The 19,660-nt window shown below is 29.9% G+C and overlaps 2 long non-coding RNA genes across 3 annotated transcripts in view; one reads left to right on the top strand and one right to left on the bottom strand.

Moving 5' to 3' along the window:
- The window catches only part of LOC140051419 (uncharacterized), a 61,937-nt gene extending 46,929 nt beyond the window's left edge, over nucleotides 1-15,008 (top strand). The window contains exons 4-5 of one of the 2 annotated variants that reach the window (XR_011845520.1): nucleotides 10,963-11,094; nucleotides 14,604-15,008. This is a non-coding gene — a long non-coding RNA (uncharacterized lncRNA). The remainder of the gene's footprint in view (nucleotides 1-10,962; nucleotides 11,095-14,603) is intronic. The other variant, XR_011845519.1, reaches the window with a different exon arrangement.
- Nucleotides 1,678-11,643, bottom strand: LOC140051418 (uncharacterized). The gene is made up of 3 exons (XR_011845518.1): nucleotides 11,449-11,643; nucleotides 11,095-11,218; nucleotides 1,678-3,093 (listed from the first exon to the last, which is right to left on the bottom strand). It is a non-coding gene; the product is annotated as an uncharacterized lncRNA (long non-coding RNA).
- Nucleotides 15,009-19,660: the final 4,652 nt, after the last annotated feature.

Genomic DNA, 19,660 nt, shown 5'->3' with positions numbered 1-19,660 from the left:
AATTTATATCAAAATTATTATGCTTCAACTTAGAAATAATAAATTAGGCTTACACTAATGTAACTCTCCGTGACTTAATTCAAATTAATATTAATGTACTGTATATATACTTTCATTAGTAAATCCACAGGGTGAACTAGGGGTCAACAAAGATGGAATGGGTGTTTTTTTTAATGAATATTGTGTATATGTATTTTATATTGTTTGATTTAAGTAGGATAATATCTTTTTTATTTATTTTTTATTCTTTTAATATCAAAGATGTACTGTTTAGTTAGGTACAAAGTTAAAGTTCTCAGGAAGATTTCAAATGTTTTAAGTTAACAACAGAAATAATCGTATTGTAGTCAAAATGCATTATTATACCTCAGAAGAAAATCCATATTTTATAAATTCCTTATTGTACTAATACTTCATGTTACTATGGCAGGTATTTGTAATACACTTTACCATCCAAATCTTTTTTAAAATTTCTAATTATAAATTCAAAGTGAATACTGCCCTCAGTAGCCACAATCAATTTAAACTTACTGTAAATGGCAAAGTATTAAGAAATCAATTTGTACGTAATGTATATCAAAAGGCAAATTAATTTCAATGCTGGAGATGATAGAGATACAAAAAATATAAGCAAAATTCTAAATTAAAATGATAAAGTAAAACATACTCATTATATAAATCAACATTATAATATTAGCTTTTACATTTTCAAAGAAAGTACAATTTTATGCTTAAATATTTGTTTTTCCTGGACGTAGGGAATGAGCTGTTAGGAACTAAGTACTAAGCCTCTGCATTATGTGGTAGTGTGGCCAGTTCCTTTCCACGCCGCCTTATCCTCCCTAGTATTTTCAACCAGGTACTCATTTACAGCTAAGTAGACTGGGAGTCAAGTGTCTGAACCACTTGCCTATCCAACTCCATAAACGACCCTATGAATGAAAATAAATTAAATGTTGATTTGTGATTGTCAAATAGCTCAAGTTGAGAAGGTTCCTCGTTTTTCTCTGAGTGGTACCAGGATTTGAAGGAGGTAAAATTTAAATCGAAGATAAAAATTATTCTCTCTTTCCCATCTTTATATGCATCTATATCTCCCTCCATCTACCAACTTAATGTGATTTTTTTCTACTGGATGATCCCAAATATATCTATGACTTTGTTTCTAATACAAAATAGGGTTCATTCACATCTTTTGTGCTAGTGCCTTCAATATATAAAAAACAAATGTATATCGTCTGAGTCAGTATAACGTGATGATGGTAATTTATAAAAACGCCACACTGTATAACGCTCACTAAAAGTATTTTGAATGGCTGGCATTGGTTTACTATATATGGATTTCTTTCCTTTGGATAATTCAATTTCAATTTATCATTTTGTTAATTAATAGTTTTGTGTCCAATGCAATTTTAATGTGTTATATCCAATCAGTTGAATTAAGTTGGTGTTGGTTTTTATATCCGAAAGCGACTCGTTAAGAACGATTTTGACTCGATGCTATTTGAATTTCGATTGGAAAAAGATGAAGTTTATGGCATGTTGGGAAAATTAGTTTCTGATTGATTCTTCGGATATGTGCAATGCATGAAAATTGAAGCTAAATGCTAAATCGTAAAATTTTGTTGAAACTTTATTTGAATTACAATTTTTTTTTATTCAAACAACTTTCCTGTGAAAGAAAAGGAAATAAACTTTTATAGTAATAATAATAATGTTGGTTTTATAAAAAAATTCTTAAATTATTTTAATTTTTAAGCCTATACGAGTAAAAAGAATAATATGAGAAATGGCATAAATGATGTGTACCTATTTTTATATTCTCAGCACCGTCATTTGATTATTTTTTTCAAAGATCTATTTTTGTCCTTTTTACTGCTAACTAATTTGATCTGCTTGTTGACTTTTGTTTGGAGAATAATTCAGTGAAAAAAAGGACCCTCTGGATCAACTTCATCATGATGTCATAATGTATTCGTTGCTTTTAGTATATTCCATGGTTTCTTTCTTGTTTGTTTTGTAAATGCATTTATGTTGTGTGCTGCTAGAAAAAAAATTGCACTAAAGACAACCATTAGTATTGTTCATTTTCATAGCTACCACCAAAGTCAGGGCCGTACGCAGGGGGAGTGCAACAGGTGCGTACGCACCCCCCTAAATTGCAAAAGATCCACATTTTATAGGGTCTTAAAATAAATAAGTACTCAATATTATGAAAATGGTCCAAAATATATTAATCCGCACCCACCCAAATAAAATTCTGCGTACGGCCCTGAAAGTTACAAGTCAGTCGTTCAAACTTGCTTTTCATATTAATATTTTTGAATAATAATAACGTCCAAAATTCTTACCATTTTGCAAAATTGTATGACTGTGAAAGCTTTTAAGTAATTTTAATAAAATTGCTTTCCAAAAAATATCAATTTCTCACTGCCAGATTTTACATAATAAATCAAATGAAGTAAGAAAAACGTAACTCAGCCAAGAACTCACATAATGTATATCTGTAATTATGTCAAAGGTCACAATTACCAAATAAACATCAAGTCATCTTTGTTTTTGTCATCGCTTTAAAGGAAGATAAATTACAGTATTATGAGAAATTCATGCTTAACCAAGCATATTTCTTAACTAACTCATACGTCTAATTAAATAATTAATACAAATTCAAATTCAAATTAGATTCGTTAACACAAAATACACAGAGCATACACTAATCATAAATAATATAAAAAATCAACATTGATAATTATGTATATATTTGGATGTTTACAAGTCAATTTGCCAAACAACTGACCATTCAATCATTTAATTAATCAATACAAATCAATCAATAAAACAAATAACCAATCAAAATACAATAAATAAAATAATGATGTGTTTTATGATATAAATGATTGAAGATAAAGCTTATAAATAAACGAAATGATGAGATTGATTCTGTCATTATGTCTGAAATATGACCTCAGGCTTTCTTCTGAAATTCGGGCACTCTACCATTGGGCCACTGGGACTGTGTTGAACTCAAATTGGATGACAACTTTTGTCAACTAGGTACTGTGATCTCTCTGCCTTTAGTCAATCATTATCAATCTGTGAAAAAATAAAATAGAATACTTTTCAATTAAATGTTTTTGAATGTAATCAGTATAATGGCAAGTTTTACACTTTTACATTTAAACAATTATGCCTCCATGATGCGAATGCTGTTTTTTTAGAAGTCCATTAAAATCAGGAATGAAAAATTGCAACTATCAGTAGATGCTTGTCAACATTACTATTAAAGTGAAATGATACAGAAAATGAGGATGAGTAGAATGATGAAAGACAGTAACCATCAGAAAGGCATTGATGACTAAGTCTAAACTTACCGCACATGAGAAAATGACAGTTTAGTAAAATAGGAACTCGGCACTAATTCAAACTGGGGGTTGAGTAATTGTTTTATTGGAGATGCTTTATCAAATAGGGCACTAATTTCAAACTAGAGATTGGAGAGGTGTTGTGTAGGGATGAGGAAGGGTAGGAATGAAGAAGTGTAGGGATGGCTGATCAAACTGGGCACTAATTTAAACTGGAGGTTGAAATATTATTATTTAGCATTCTTGATCCAGCAAATTCTATTGTGGTTACACCTGTATTTAGTGGTGGGGTGGGGTTGTGAGAGGGGAATCAACTCTGTTGTTATACAGACCAATGGCTCATACAACATTTCTATTATTACCATTCTTTAACCACATTTTAAATTTAATTTAAATTTTGGAGAATCTCATAAATAATTCATTCATGTGATCTGTTAATTAATTAATGGGTGATATCCTGTCAAAAACCATACTGTACTATGTTATGAGACTTACTATTAACATGGAGCTAGCTCCATGTTAATAGTAAGGTAACAATTCATCAGTATAATTAAAAATTCAATAATATGTATCTTATTTATGCTCTATATACATATTATATCATATTACATTATCATGATAACTGAATGTTTATTAAAAACACCATATTTGAAACTTCTTATAGATAAATATCTCTGTTTATGCTACCATTAAAAACTAACTATTGAAACTATAAAAAATATGCTAAACAGATATGATGGTAGTATAGCAATAAATAAAATTTAAATGCTTTTATTCATAGCATCAAAGTGTGAGTCGAATAAACAGTAAAGTTTAATGATAAACCTAACGCATCTAATTTGCATCTTTGGGTCAAATTGTTCTAAATCTGTAAAAAATGCTTTTTACCTATTTTTTTTCCTATTAAATATACAGTATATTTAATTTCTAATGAATTTATTTACTATGAAAAATGGAAAAAGCAGAAAGTTTTATTCGTTGATCAGTTATTTAAATCCACGGGTTCAGTACTAATAGTAATTTTCATGTCCTTTAAACCTTTTTCAGGGCATCATTACTTTTTATAAGGCTTTGTTTATTATGGCATTTGAAGCAACAGTAAACAATATGCCATGGTCCCAATAAGGTTTTTCATTAACTCTACTTTTTTCTACTATATGTTCTTACAAACATGTATACAACCAATTCATTTATAAGAAAAAATCATAGTTTAAAAGAGGCTTTATAATAATTTTGTAAGTGTATAAAAAAAAGAAAAACAGTATATCATATGTTCTTAGGCCTAATTTTGTTCTTGTTAACTTTAATTTCATCTGCTATATGTTCTGACATTTATTTATTTATTCTTTCTTTTGACTGGATTGCATTTTCAGTAACGCAGTACTGCTTTCCAAAATGATCCAGTTATACGTTTAAAAGTAAATTAAATGTATAAAATATATAAATACAAAGTAGGCCTAATTTAAAAGATATATACAGAACAGTTAAACAAAAAAAAAAAAAATGTAGGATCACTTAGATGAAATTAGAGTTGCTATATTTTTGAGTTTATAAACAATTTTTAGCAAGTGCATATATATAGAAACTAATAAATGGTGAATTATTATATTATTATCCATTTATAATAAAAATTTAAATCATACTAAAATGTCCCATCCAATTAATGTTGGTTGTTTAATTTCTAAACAAATATTTATCACCTCTTCCAAAATTGTTTAGAATTGCATATTCAACTACCGCACAATTTTACATAAGTTGATCCAACTTTTCAATAAATGTTAAGCTATGTCATATAGTAATATAAATATGATATTAATGTTCTCAAACTTGCTAACAATTTCCTATATTTTTCCTTTCCCTTTAAGAATTGAGAAGTGACTTCTTACTTATTTCTAATCTATATCCTTTCCAAAAACTGCTTTTCAGAACTTTCTCAGGACTATTAAAAAGTGTAAGGATCAAAGTAATGAATTGAAATGGGTCATTTGTTTCCTATTGAAGGGTGGGTGTTGGAAGTTATTAAAAAATTACGAAGTATAGACAGTTGCATAAAAGGGCGCAAGATTGTATCCTCGTATTTATTTCAAAGCTGATCCCTATTTACATGGCACAATACTCTCCAATTCTTTTGCATATGTAACTTTTCAAGTGGATCCCTGCTAAAGTTCATAGAAATTTGTGAAACTTTTCTTGATTGTGGGAATCTGGCGAAGAAAAAAAAAACTATCACTCTCAGTGTAATGATGACAAGACAGTTTCAGTATTGTTTTAACAGCCATCATGTGAGGGCCATTCAAACTATATATTTATATAAGGAAATAAACAAATTTTTAACTGTCTATAGTTCGACAAAAACAATATTTTTACTACTTTATTGCTATACCGTATCTTAACTGCGATTAAAGGATACATGAATCGTCTTAATAATAATTGTCTATATAATATAGAAAATTATAAAATTTTTAAAAAAGACTTTCAATTTAAGGGTAAATATTGTAGATTATGTATATAAATTGGCCATAATCTTCTGGTTTAATCTTAGTAAGTAAAGTTAAGTTAAGTAAATAAATGAATTAAATAAATATAGAAGAAAATATAAATATAATAGTTAAAAAGACGTATTCAGATTGTTAAACTGTTTGAAAATTCCAAAATATACATAATAAATAATCGCAGGTGAAATGCTAAGAAAACTTAATTTATTCAAAATTGAGTATTGTAACATTTTCCTGAAATATACAAATGCCCTTAAACATTTTTAGTGTCTCAATTATTCTGCTGGTGGTATCATATCATATCAAGGCCTTTTCTAAAATGCAGGCAGAAATAAAAAGAGAGATTTTAGCCTAGTATTTTATTACAAAATGGATGAACAAGATGGAGTAAATAAGTGCCATAAATTGTGAACACAAGATGTTCCTTGTTTCATTTTTGCGATAACATCCTGTTTGCATCTCAACAACGAGAGGCGTGATTGTTACGATTACAACACGATAAGTCAATCCGTTACCGCTATAAATAATCTAAAAAGGATACCGAATCAAACTGTCACTTACTGGAACAATGCTCTAGCACTGTCAGTAGTTTTCGACTGACTTTGTCCTTCGTTTTTTTCGGGAAGCAATTAAAGAGCATCTTTCCTTTGAGGGGAAATGATTCAATTAGTTTTAGCAACCAGAGTTCTAACAACTGGAATAGTTTCTGTTTTAAGTTATTGGCTTACTTGAATAGTCTTATTCTTGAGAAAGATCTTAATAAATGTATCGGTATAAGGTTAAAGTTCATTCTACTACCTGTGTTGTCTAATGTCTCTTGGTAGCTTATTTGCTATAACAGCCTTCTTGTCAATTTCCATTTCATTTTGCATTTGGGCCAGACCCACTGTATTGTATGGGGTGGTATCCCTCCCTCCCAAATTGCCTTCCCACTACTTTTCAATACCGATATCGATTTTTGTCACCTGGGTGAAGAGGAATAAGGTGGATATGAAGGATTCAGCACTGTAGTGACCAAACCGGAGCTTGAACCCACACCTCTAGATTTCGAGTCAAATTTAATTTATTTATATTGATATATTTGTGTACACAATGCATATTGCCAATATGACACCATAGCAAATTGGGTTAGGGTTATATATATATATATATATATATGTAGACCCAATAAACATACAGTTCGGTAGAAGCAGGTCCAGATCATTCTGTTGAATGTACAACATTTTGATAGGATAGATATAAACAAAACACCAATTTCCCTTCACCCCTGCCCTAATAAGGAATGGAATTATACTCGATACTAAAAATACTTTTGGGGAACAAAAGTCTACAAAGAATTAGAAAAACTTATTTACCTTCTAAATCTCGTGTTTATCTTTGTCTGAAATTTATTTGTATTATAGTATGAAACTGGTTTTTAGTTTTTATTATGTTTCACTTTTACTCTTCTGCAGTCTTTGTTCCTAAAAATTAGGTCACAAATATTACTAGACTTACAGACAAATGGAATGAAAAAAGTCTAATTTAAATGTTTAAAAGAAATAGTTGCAACATATTTAACAACAGCATTTAAATTTACTGTAGATAACCATAATAAATGTACTTTCTCTTAAAGTAATAATGGAATATCTCTCAAGGTAAAAGAACTTTCATATATAGACCAACAAAACTATGGAATTCTCTACCACATAAAATCAGAAATTCCTAATAATAATACAATAATGTTGAATCTTCACTTTAGGAAACATATATACACAACAGGCACAGAACATGAATTCTAAACCGCCCGGAGATACACTGAAATTTAATTGGAAAAAATAAAGATTAGGAAATCTGTGAAAATGAGAAAAAGTCACCCCAACCGATATTCAACCCGGAACATTCTGCTTGATGTGCAGATGTCCTAACCATATAACTTTGTATTGAAAGTGCATTTCAGTTTAAAGAAAGAACAAATTAATGAATCATATGGAATTATGGAAACAAAGTTTGACTGAATAAAATGTGATTTTTCTAATTTAAAGTTTATTAGAACTGATATTTTTTGGTATTTTATATCATCAAGCTGGTGATTTGAGTATGATTCACAGCAACGTAACTTTTCACTAATTGCAGATTGTCTCATCCTTACTATCTCACACATATTAATTTCTCTACTAAAGTAGTTTTCTCTTTTCCTTCAAATTCATAGACCACATACAATGCATATTGAAAACAAAGTCTGCAAAAAACAACTCAATATGTACATTATAAAATTCACAGACGTACAAAGAGGACATAAACAACTTGTTAATTACTTTTGAAATTGCTCATTAGTTGCAACTTTAACCAACAAAATGTCTAATTATCTTAGTACATGGACAAATAATGAAGCTGTTGAGATATATTGCGTAATTTGTTAGTTGGTAGGTATTTCAGATATTTGCATGAACCACTCAAGCCCAATGCTACTGGATATTGAATATTTTATTATGTTGCTGTTTCACTCCTACGCAATCTATATACAACATTCTAATTAATTATAAATTGAAGGAAATAATTAGTGAATAATAATTAGTAGTGAAAGAGCATTGCCATTGACTTAAGGATTCTTTTAATGTGCAGTGCAAGTAAAGGTTGCAGGTAAATGCTTTGCTTGCATGCAAGCACACTAGTGGAAAATGAGAGATATTTGAAAAAAGATTTTTGTAAACACAGATTACTTGTTTTTGGAATTGTGAACAGGACAATATTGTTCTTGACAATCATATTAATTACTCACAATTACTCTTTTTTTTAATTGGGAATGTAAAATTAGGTTAAGTTTTTAAAATTTTGTTTTAATTTAATTTTCTCTCAGTTGAAAAAAAAGAAGAATTATGTTTTAATTAATGAATTAATTAATGTTTAATTAACACCTCTACCTCCTTACCTCTCACCTTCCCCTTTACCACTGATTGACCCTTGTATCTCCGCCACCCCTCCTTGCCTCTCACCTTCCCCTTTACCACTGATTGACCCTTGTATCTTTGTTTGCCCTCCTTACCTCTCGCCTCCCCCTTTACCACTGATTGACCCTTGTATCTCCGCCACCCCTCCTTACCTCTTAAAAATAGGTCAATACATAACTAATTCTACTGTTATAAGTCAAGCCAATGTTTAAATGAACTATTATCCTTCCTTTTTTTAATCTACTTAATCTAAGTATTTGCTGGTTTGTTTGTAATCAAAAACAAACCACTAATCAGTTGATTCAGCAGTTTAAATTAAGAGATGACTTTAATGTATACAGTTAATTCAAGACATTGTGAAGAACAATACCAAACAGAGGACTGTGATATAATACTATGAAATAATTAATTAAGTGCTACTAGCAAAGATATGTAAATGAGCCTCTGTGGATTATTAATACCGGAGAAGAAGACAATAACAAGAATTAGATAAGATTTGCGCCATTGGAGGGAGGATGTTCTCACGGCACATAACAAACCAAAAAATAATGTTTATTATTGTTGATTGAAAATGTTCACCTGGTTTGTAGTAATAAGTTATTAGAAATATTCTTTTTTTTCAAACCAACAATTGTTTATTATTGTTGTTTAAATGATAACATAAATAGACAATAAAGTGACAATTCTAAAATTAATATTGATATAATAATAATATTTGAAAGCGCCAGCAATCTATCCAATCTGTTATATCACTTTCTGCTATTATAAACACAAACTGTAGGTACAACATGAAAGGAAAGGTTAGGAAATGTTTAAAGATTATGCAAGTAACAATTTATTTAAAACCGGAAATTAGATCAGTAAGTAATTGGTAGTTGTGTTAAATTGTGTTATGTAAGGAAACGTACCCAAATGTTATTTATAGACATTGCATGCTATGTGTCAAGAATTGTGTGCAATCAAGCATGCAATCACTTTATTTTCTGTTATCTTTAAGGGTTTATTGTTTTTTTGTTTTATAATTGGTTTGTTTTCAGTTTCTATACATATATATATATACCATAGAGTTTATTTTTCATTTTCATACAAGTTTGCATAAAATTATTTTTATACATTTAGTAAAACCTCTAAGGGAAACATCAGCACCAAAGTGTCTCCTTAATAATAGTTACACCCACCCCATCCACACTAATAGTAGTTGGCCATTAAAGCATATATTGTCAGAAAAGTGTCACCCGTACTGGTACCCCCGGAACAGAATGTCCCGGCAAAAGAGGCTTTCTATGTAACATTTTCTATCATGTGTTGACAAATTGAAAAAGTGACATATACTAATGATCTGTCTTATCATCACATCTAGTCATGCCTAAAATAAAGTTGTTTACTGTTCTTGTCTCCTAAAGCAACCTCCTGTTTTAAGAACTGTACGTCAAATTGAATGAATTCTAGTTAAAATAGGAAAAACAAATGCAATATTACAATTATAAATAATACTAATAATAAAAATGTCATTTAGTTTCATTTAGTGAAAGGATTTTAAAAGCTTTTAATCGGTGCCAATCGCCATCCCGGGAGAGAAGGTAAATCAGAGAAAATGGAAACAATGGGATAATGTTAAATTCCACTAGATTAAATTAGATTATGATAGATTTTAAGATTATTTCCAAATTAAAACATATTTTTTTTAAAGAATAGATAATATTAGTACAAGTTAACAATATATTTATTGACAATTCATTAGTTTATACCACTGTTGATTTTATTAATTTTTATCCAGTCAAAAAGGCATATATGTATAATACTGTACATTATAGTATTCTCCATGATTCAATACAAAGATAGCTTTATATAATATCACCCATATTACATAATGAAAACAAAATATCGTGTCAACTTAAAGTTTTTATGATATTAATAAATAATAACTGTTGTAGAATTGCTGGTAAACTGTATGCTTTTCTCATATCAAATTTAGTTAGAAAAGGGTATTATAAATATACACTTAAAAACCTATCTGAATCTAAAATAAAATTTGTTATTAAATCAAATATCAGTTTTTTTAAATAAGGCGCCTTTAGAAATATATACATTTTATTTTTATTTCCAATATGTTAATTGTAAATAATGATTTTTATTGTGTCGTGTTCATTTCATTATTTATTCGGTCTATTTCAGTATATACATAAAAAAAAAAAACCAGACCAGGGTGAACTTTATCACTGTAGCCGAGCCGGTCCCAGTGATTTTAAAAATAAGGAACATCAGACTGGAACTATTTATTTCAAATGATATTACAACAGCACTCACGTAAGCAATCTATTCTGGGTATGTCCTTTATGCTAACGACCATTAGTACAATCATATCCTCCTTTACTATCTACTATTTTCAACAAACACGAAATAACTGATTTTCATTCTAGTCGTTTCATTTCTAATTCAAAATGAAAACAAATTGAAGATTAAATAAATCATTAATAGGTTCAGAAAGAAGAAAATGAATTTCTTACAGACAAGCTAGTTAGACTTGCCCCAGATTTCTGCCTCCGTAAATGAAACCACAATCAAACTATTTACAGTCAAGTGTCAGGAAAAATGGGTTAATATCTATTTGAAACTCATCTTGAATTCTAAGCGAATAATTCTTCTGAAAATTATACTTACCAATTCATTGATTTATAAATGTGTTTCACATGTGTTTTATCTTGACAGATGCATTTGATGGCGGCCATTTTGGTTGGTAAGGTTTAGTTTTGTGTACAGGAAAAGCTTACTTTCCTTTGTCTTAACATGCCAGGAAATTACCTCTTCCTTAGCACACCCTTTACTTCAATTTTTTTTTAAATATTTATTGCAAAGTGCATTGTCTTCTGCCGAGTACATTCCAATAACACAAACCATACTTGTAACAATTGAGGTGTTCTACCAGTATTTGGGCTGAAATAACATAAATTAACGAGTTTTCTACTGAACAATTATTTTAACAAATATGGTTTATGGAAAATTTAGTTAATTATGAATAATTTTGAATATTAAGTATATTATTTTTTTTTACAAAATCTTTGCTATTCCTTCCTATATTTCCACTTTTTGCTGAAATTTAGATTTAGTTTTTGTACTGAATATATTGTCATGGTATCGTGCAAACAATTTTGATGTTTTTAGTCTAAAGAGTCAAAAACAAATAAAAATCTATTTTTTTTCTGATAACATGCTAAAAAATATATTGTTTGATGCTACATAATATGAGGTTTCAAAACCAGAATAATTTCCTAGAATATATAAAGAAGCACAACCTTGTATTCCATGTTTTAATGGGAAATCATTCAAAACAATCATTTGATTATTACAAATATTTTTTTGTGGTATTTTCAATTTCCGTACACATTTACAAGCAAAACAATAAAAAAAACTATAAAGATGATAGAGATATTTTAATAAATAAAAGGTTTTGAAATAATAATGATGGAATACCGTACTACAATCCTAAATACATTTTTGAAAGGTTTTATGATATAAGGTTCCCCATGGGTAAATCCAGAATGCTCCAACACCATACCTATAAGATGATTACTTTTGTTTTTTAAGATTTTGGATTCTTTAAAATGTTCTTAAACCCAAATAAGATTACGTTGTACGACACAATCTGATGTGAAATTAGTGTTCATTGTGTAGAATATTAGAAATTTGTAACATTCTCCTGACAATTTAAACATTTGAAACAGACGGTCTATCGGTTGGGTATTTATTTGTCCCACACCATGGCTTATAATTTGGTTTTTTTTGGTTAGACCAAATAGCAAACAAGTTTTGCTGATTCATGTAAAAGGAAAATAGATCAGAAGGATTAACATAAAAAAATATGCAGACATAACTGTCAATCATATGAGGTACAGTAGGTAGTTACAAGGTTTATCAAGGATATCAAGATCTTATGCAATCTTATTTGTATTTTAATTAAATTCCATTAAAATAGTAATTAATAGGGCAAACTCCAGCAAAAGCTAAATTCCCTTGCAGGAGATTTCTAAAGTTGCTCTTTCTTTTCTATATATACTACACTATAGAATCCCTCCTATGGGACATATCTATTTATGGGACATCCTTTTAAAGGGACACTCATGTGAAATGAACCAACACTATAGCCAATCCATTCAAGGAATACCCTTAGGGGACAGCCTTTTGAAGGGACACTCATGTGAAATGAACCAACACTATAGCCAGCCCATTCAAGGAATACCCCCTATTTAGGGGACACCCTTTTAAAGGGACACTCATGTGAAATGAACCAACACTATGGCCAACCCTTATTCAAGGAATACCCCCTATTGAGGGGACACACTGTCGGGTTCCTGAAGAAGTTGTACCATAATGTAATTATACAATTTTATTGTCATATAGGAACTTTTTTTTTTCTTACATTTCTGTGATCTGAATTGATGACTTTACATTTTTATATCCTCTGTAATTCTTCTACTCTCTCACCTGCATTTTGTAGTAGGAAACCAATATTCTGTGTTAACGGATATCACATTAAAAAAACAAAGGAAATAATACTCGCTGTAACTTGTAAGCCATTTTTTCTTGTAGCTATGTAAATACAAAATAAGGACGACATTGTTTTAATTGATATATTTTCTCATTGTATGTAAATTACTTATTCAAGGTCGATTTAATTTCTTGGTAAGAAGTGACTTTGTAATTATAACACATTTTTTTTTGGCGCTAGTTTCTACAAAGTGGTACTCCTGGCACTCCAGAATGAGCGATGGACATGTATTTTTATTTCTAGAATACTGAATATTTAAATGTATGAAAATGTGACCTAGATTGCACCATCCATCAAATATATATAAGTCATGTACATTTGGAAATAAAAGTTCATATAGATATTTTATGTATATAAAATATTGTGTGGGACATAATCATACTGACAATGGTATATAAGACACCTTCATGTAGCCCTTTGGAATATATCTAATACAAAATTATGTGTTAGGCCAAACTATTGTAATCTTAAATACAATATACCAGATGAAGAAGGATGATGCTACATCAGAATTTCACTTATGTTAATTTAGAATGACCTATTTGCAGGTATATGCTGGCTTGTTATACTTTGCCGGGGTGGATTTAGGATTGGTCAAACAGGGGAATGTAACATAATAACATTAATTGTAAAAAAATAGATATCAAAACGTAGTTCTTATTGTCAATTTGACTTTTAAAATTGGGGAGTGGGGTAATGCTACCCTACTGAATCTGCCTCTAGTGTGTGAGTCTTATATTTAAGGAAGTATGGTTAAAATGATGAGCGAGTGAGTGACCGAACAGACAGTGGAACTGTAATACGTAGGCATAACATCGGCAAGTCTCACTCGTTCCATAGTTCTGGTGGTAGAACGAGTCTTCTCGGATAAGGACTATAAACCGTAGGTCGAGTGTACACATCTAGCTCATGTGCACTTTAAAGAACCTAGTACATCTTTCGAGACAAGTAGGGGGTTACCCCGCTGTACTAGTTCACACACAACCACTGTCACAAACTCATCATATATATACACTGGGCCTTTGGGAGAACAGTCAGTCAAACTGAAGAGGCTACCCAGTATAAAGAATAAATAAATAAAATACTATTGAACTTCATTACATAGTAATGCTAAATTAATACATATGTATTGTGACAATTTATCTATTAGGTTGTGATATCCTTTACTAAAAACATTCATAAGTGGAATACAAGGTCAAATAAATGTCTATTCTTCTTCTTTCATACTGACGTTAACATCATTAAACAATTATACCATATATTGGATCAGTAAAGAGCTGAGAAAATGTTTCGGTGAATGTCAAATTCTAGAGAAAGAACCAATAACAAGGCAGAAGGAGAGAAACAAAAGGTGTCTAAAAGGTGATTGGTTGATTACTAACTTCTAAGAACTTTTATTGAGCCAAAGTAGTTGAATTGTGTATAGCACTTATCTTCACCATACAAAGTTTCAAGCAACCATTCATCTTAATACTGTTACAAATGATGAAAACAGTTTTTGTATACAAAAGTATGATATATAAATCATTTGTGCAATTTATAATAGACTGCTTTATGCTTATTGAAAGGGCCACAGAACAGGAGGTATTCTGGGTACATTTTTTAAACATTTCTTCATTTATAAAAATAACCGTATGGTTGAGTTTTTTGTTATTGAATTCTCTTTATTAAGTTTAGTACAGTAAATATCAACATTGTAGTTATGGTCAGTTTAGAACAAAATATGTTTTATTTAATTTTATCTACTGTGCCAGGATTTCATACGTTAAAGCTTTGTTTTACCATCAACATTTAATCTATAATGGTTGATTGAAAACAATAGCTAAGCAGATAATAACATTTCTATGGCTAGATATGTCTAGTAACTCACCATGTAAGAAGGCAACAGACTACAGTTAATGAGTGTGTATCCTCATTATCTCCAATTTCCTTTCTTCATTTAACTGTTTATATGCTTTGTTCAAAAGAACTCTTAATTCCTATCACGCTGACCTGTACAGGTTGTCGAAGCTACTTTACGTCTATAAACGTCATCCCAGTCAAATCAATCATTCATTCCACTTCAGAACATCTTCAGTAATTATGAATTTTCTTGCGATTTAGATATTGAAACACAGAATATTACATATATGATCAAACTACTGAATGATTTGTCTTATGTAAGTATTTTAAGCCAAGTTAAATTTGTGTACAAATACTTGAAATATAATTATGTGATACACTTAATATGTCATTTTGTTTTGTATTATTCAGCCTATATCTATTTATTTAATTTTAAATATAATATGTATAGTGCGCAACAATGTATTTCATTAGAGTGATGTATTGTTTGTATCATTGGATATTAAAATGATATAATTACAATAGTCAGTTATTCATTACTTGTTTATTTCTGGTTATATATATTAACAATTTATTTATTTCCTATTTAACACTTTATTCTTTGTATTTTTAAATGTATGTATACATTTTGCTTATCCTTTGGGATTTTTTTAAAAAACTAAAATAAATAAATAAGTATATATTATTGGTGTACTTAGTAACTACAGTATTAGAAGTTGTGAGATTATATGCAGAGAATCAGAGAATATTAAAATCTTGTCCTTGAGGAAGCCTACCATATTTCTAGAGTGCGATTCCATTAAACTTGTGTGCTGCCAGCAACCCCAGGGATATCCCTTATTTGTATATTTTGTTCTATACGAATTTAGTTCCTAGAAGCATTGCTATTCCCACTTCCAAGTGTGAATAGAGTCTAATGAAATGGTCTGTATAATTATGCAATTAACACCAATGGGAAAAACAAGTATCTCTTATGGGATAGGGAGAGATGGCCGAGATACATAGACCTAGATTTGAACCAAACATCCTTTGGCCATTGGTTTTAATTAATTTAATGGATTAATCTATTTCAATATTACCCCAAAGATATCAAATTGACCTTTGAAGACCGCTGAACTAGATCTAACCTCTGACAACAACCTACAAAATTAAGTACTACTATAAATTAACACTCATCCAAGTTTGAAGTTTGAACTGTGAAATTACAAGCCTGAAAAAGTCAGAAGATCCCCTATTAAAACTCTTAGAGGAAAACTTTTGAACTCCAATGTCCATTAAGTGGACACCCCCACCATTTTCATGAGAAAGTGTCCATGTACTACTAAGAGTGTTCCCTGAATTATAGGGGTGTTCCAAAGGAGAGGTTATCTGCAGTTGGCTGGGATAGAGAAAGTGGTCCAAAATGTGAATATTTTATGGGTCGTTTGACTATACTACTACAGGTGAATATGTAAATTTCCCATGACCTTAATCTGCATAAAAGTACATACCTTAATCCTCATTTTCAACAATGACATATGAAGAAACAGAAAAACAGTTTTACTCTGCATCACATCAATAAAAGTCTAACATTTAAAAAAAAAAACAGAAGTGACTTATCGAATCATACATATATACCTCAATGATCTAATTAAAAATCATAGAAATAATCACTAACCCGGGAAATGAAAATTAACATTTTAGAACTATAAAGAATAGGAAGTAATGGTCAGGAAATCAAGGTCATATGAGAAACCAGCTGCTATTGAATGAACACTACAAACTACTCTTTGATTTCTTTCTAAAAACTATTTTTCTCTAGTTGGAAGACAAAAAATGACCAAAATATAGACTTTTCAAAATTCAATATGCAATAATATTGTCATTTTTGTGCGCATATACTGTATCATTATATATAGGGTCATAGAAACCAGGTTTGGAAATAAATAAATGGTCGATATTTATCAATTTAAAAAAAAAAAAATTATTTTTAGGAAAAACATAAAGTGGTCCTATAGTGGTACTATAGTACAGGGATTTTCCAGAAAAAGTACAAAATTTCAACCTTTTTTTTTTGCACATAAAGTGGTCGCATGACACTATAAGATGATGATATGGTACTATACGTGCACATATAGCAATATTAGTGCATATTAATTGGATTTTAAAAAGTCCCCAAATTTGGATGTTTCTGGCCAAAAAATCCTGTACTATAGTACAGGGATTTTCTTGAAAAATGACAAATTTTCAACGTTTTTATTTTTCGACAAAAAGTGGTCCCATGACACTATAAGATGATGATATGGTACTATACGTGCACATATAGCAATATTAGTGCATATTAATTGGATTTCAAAAAGGTCCAAATTTTGGTGATTTTGCAAAAAATTCGTGTACTATATTACAGGGATTTTCTCTAAAATGACCAAATGTTGACCTTTTTATTTTTCGACATAAAGTGGTCCCATGACACTATAAGAGGATGATATGGTACTATACGTGCACATATAGCAATATTAGTGCATATTAATTAAATTTCAAAAAGGTCGAAATGTGGGTGATTTTGCAAAAAATCCCTGTACTATAGTACAGGGATTTTCCAGAAAAAGTACAAAATTTTGACCTTTTTTTTTTCGACATAAAGTGGTCCCATAACACTATAAGATGATGATATGGTACTATACGTGCACATATAGCAATATTATTGCATATTAATTATATTTAAAATTTAGGACATTTTGCGAAAAATATACGTCCACATATAACAACACCCATTAAGTTGAGTCTTTATTTGGTTGTTTTAGGGAAAAATTCTTGTAGTATAGGGATTGTTTTTGTCAAAAAAGAAATGGTCAAATGTCAACTCATTTTTAAGATAAGATGATGAACAATAACTAAACAAATTTAATATTTAAAAAAATCTGTATTTAGCTGATTGTTGAAAACGTAAAATATTAAAATTTCAACCAGTTTGTAGTTTTTATCTTGAATTAATTTAGTGATTGTATTTGGTAATAGACAAGTATCTTTAAATTAGTATGTAGTTATCAACAGGAAGCAGGGTTATAATAGTACTGTATTTTTTTTCTTGCTGGTGTGACCTCAATAACTTCCTGATGCTCCAACCCGAACACCTCAACAATGCATCTGCCAAGATTCTACACTGAATAATGCTATATAATATAGGAGGGTACTTAGATGGCCTATATTAAGGAAAGACTGTGTTTTTCTTATGAATCTTATGAATAAAAAATATACCTGTGTAGGCTTATATAGCAATATTAGCACATTAAATGCTGAAAAAGTCCATATTTTAGACGAGTTTTGAATTAATTGAAATTGAACATCCGGTATTGTAAGAAATGAGATAATTTGTTTCTAGCTCATTTAGTTTGAGACCAGCACATGCAAGAATGAAGATTCTCGTTAGCAAAAGGTCATTACATCTACCGTCTACAATTTGCATATTAATTACTGGTATACATAATTATTAAGTTCATTCACCATAAGAATTAAGATCATTATTCAAATTAAATGGGTTTTTTAATATTGAAAATTAGTATTTCCCGCACTTTAAAAAAATTAAATTAAAGGTTATATACTGTAAGGATATAATGACAAAATATAAACTAAATTAAAAAAATTATGATTCCAATCATTTATTCATGTTTTTAATAGAATTTTCCGAGTGAGGTAGTTTCACAATAAACATGTTTTCACAGTAACAGGAATTTGTTGCTAATAGAAGGGAAATACATTAATCAAAGGCAGGCCAAAAAACAGCGTAAAGACTTTCTTTACTTTACTAATTTATCAAGAGGATAACAAACATATAGGATATAGCATTTCATATGTTGGCTGGCGTTTAGTTACTGTACACGACCAAGTGCTCCTGTGCCGTAATTCCATATTATTGGCCTAGACATTTTTTCAATAAGATAAAAATTATGACGACTAATATATCTGTATCCTCCTTAATTGACAGCCGTAATAATTAGATACTTGTTTACCACAATATAACAAAAGATAGCCACTATTTGTTGCCAATAATGTCAACCAAAAAATAGACTTACAAATTTTGATACAAAGAATAAATGGTCTTTGTTTGAAATTGCAGCAATTTCTGGCAAGCTCTTTTCCGATTGGTCGATATATTACTCACTCTGGCAGACTAAGTACAGTAGTAAAGATTGAAGAGACATTGAAGATTCCAGAATTAATGTTATGAGCTATGTGTTATTGGATGTTTCGATCTCCTTATCCCTGCTTTAGGAAGACGTTCGTCCTTGTCATTACGACTAAGTGATTTAAGTCCGCTCATTACGTCCGCACATTAAATCTTCACATTAAGTTCGTACATTTAGCACGAATGTGCAACATTTCAAGGATTATGTTAATAATTTGGAAATGGTTTGCAACCAATCAATTTTTATAAATTCCGATGTAAAACCGATGCAAAGCTATGTGCGTATTGTCGAGTTTAGACGGGAAGTTATAAACGCTCTT

Source organism: Antedon mediterranea, chromosome 6, assembly GCF_964355755.1.
Source record: "Antedon mediterranea chromosome 6, ecAntMedi1.1, whole genome shotgun sequence".
Classification (NCBI taxonomy): Eukaryota; Metazoa; Echinodermata; class Crinoidea; order Comatulida; family Antedonidae; genus Antedon; species Antedon mediterranea.
Note: the sequence above shows the minus strand (reverse complement) of the source record. Positions and strands in the feature narration are given on the sequence as shown.